The sequence below is a fragment of the Marmota marmota genome, unplaced genomic scaffold, assembly GCF_001458135.2.
Source record: "Marmota marmota marmota unplaced genomic scaffold, marMar, whole genome shotgun sequence".
In the NCBI taxonomy this organism is placed as follows: Eukaryota; Metazoa; Chordata; class Mammalia; order Rodentia; family Sciuridae; genus Marmota; species Marmota marmota.
The window spans coordinates 34,344,965-34,346,980 of NW_026000211.1; the positions used below are offsets into that span (position 1 = coordinate 34,344,965).

The 2,016-nt window shown below is 37.0% G+C and overlaps 1 pseudogene; it reads left to right on the plus strand.

Moving 5' to 3' along the window:
- The first annotated feature begins 902 nt into the window (after positions 1–902).
- LOC107142581 lies at positions 903–1,448 on the plus strand (annotated as a pseudogene).
- The last annotated feature ends 568 nt before the right edge of the window (positions 1,449–2,016 follow it).

Consider the following 2,016-nt stretch of genomic DNA (forward strand, 5'->3'; position numbering starts at 1 on the left):
ACTTCACCTATAAATTATGTAAGTAGCTTCTAAGACCCAATTCGTGTCTTCATACATGTACTTTGGATAATGATATTCATCACATTCCACCATCCTTGCTAATCCCCTGCCCTTTCCCTTTCCCTCTCACCCCTCTTCTCTATTTAGAATTCATCTGTTTCTCCCATGCTCCCCCTCCCTACCCTACTATGAGTCAGCTTCCTTATATCAAAGAAAACACTCAGCATTTGTTTTTTTGGGGATTGGCTACCTTCACTTAGCATTATGTTCTCCATGATTTTATTCTCTTTTATTGCTGAGTAAAATTCCATTGTGTATATATGCCACATTTTTTTTATCCATTCATCTACTGAAGGGCATCTAGGTTGGCTCCACAGTTTAGCTATTGTGAATTGTGCTGCTATAAACATTGATGTGGCTGTGTCTCTGTAGTATGCTCTTTTTAAGTCCTTTGGGTATAGTCCGAGGAGAGGGATAGTTGGGTCAAATGGTGGTTCCATTCCCAGATTTTCAAGGAATCTCCATACTGCTTTCTATATTGGCTGCACCAATTTGCAGTCCCACCATCAATGTATGAGTGTACCTTTTTCCCCACATCCTCGCCAAAACTTATTGTTGTTTGTCTTCATAATAGCCTGCAAACTACTGTAAGATATCATCTCAATAGTGGCTATTGAATTGAATTGGGTTGAATCACTATGCAAGTCCTAATAATGCCATCTCTGAATCCATCAATTTTGGAAACATACTCAATATATACCTCTTTCTTTGTTTAAGAATTTAAAAGCGGGATTGGTTTTAGTTCAGTTGTTGCCTTGGCTGGAAACAGAGGTGCATTAGGCTTCACCAGTTCCTGCAGTCTTAGGTTTCTGCCTTGTTTCCTCCCACTGAGTCCTGGCAGTATGGCCTATAAGCAGATCTACTATGTAGACAAGTACTTCAACAAGCATTCTGAGCAATGGCATGTCACGTTACCCAGAGAACTTTCCAAACGAGTACCCCAAACTCATCAAATGTCTGAAGAGTAGTGGAGGAGACTCCACCAGAGTCTAGGCTGGGTTCATTACATGACTGGGTTCATTACATGAGCCAGAACTACATATTCTTTTCTTTAGACGACCTCTTCCAAAAACCAACAAAAATAAAGTATATCTGGATCATGAATTAAATATTTCACAAATTTAATGTATATGTGTATATAAGGTAGTATTCAGGGAATACTTGCAAAATGTACAAATAATTCATCCATACTTGTGCATGAGCTGTATATTTCACAGAAACAGAGTTCAGTTATATGCAATTGCAAGTAGGTTATTATAAGGTGTTTAAGATAAAATTTCTTCTAGTCAGTTTTTCTCAATATAAGTGCCTGTTTGACATTACCTGTTACTTTTGTTAAATAGAGTTTGTATATTGCATTTAAAAAGAAGAATTCAAAAGCTAAATAGCTGATGGTGTGCTAAAAATCCATGCATTTTCAAGCCTAAAAGTTCAAATATTAGAATTAGTTTCTAAAAATTTTTCACTGGCTCTATGTGTACTGAAATAATTTAAAATATACACAGAAATATATCAGGTGTGGGACCATGAAAGCTCAAATTTGAAGGCTTGCAGTAACTAATTCACATCTCTATGAGAAAAAGACATAGGTGAAGGTTGTTAATCAATAGCTTCTTATCTATGAATGAAAACAAGGCAGCTGTTTCAAATGGAATGGTTTTCTTTATTATCTGGTTACAGCTATCCCATTGAAGAATGAATCATTTGAGCATTTTCCAAGTATAAGTTCATGTATCTTTGACTGCTGGCAAGCATGGAGCAGTCAGATTAGGGTTTTTACGGTTTAGATATGAGGTGTCCCCCTTACAGCTCATGTATGAGATAATGTGGGAATGTTAAGAGATGACATGTTAAGATTAAGAGAGGTATAATCTAATCAGTGGGTTTATCCACTGATGGATTAGCTTACTGGTAAGTGTAGACAGAGTTGTGGCTAGAGAAAGTAGGTCAGTGGGG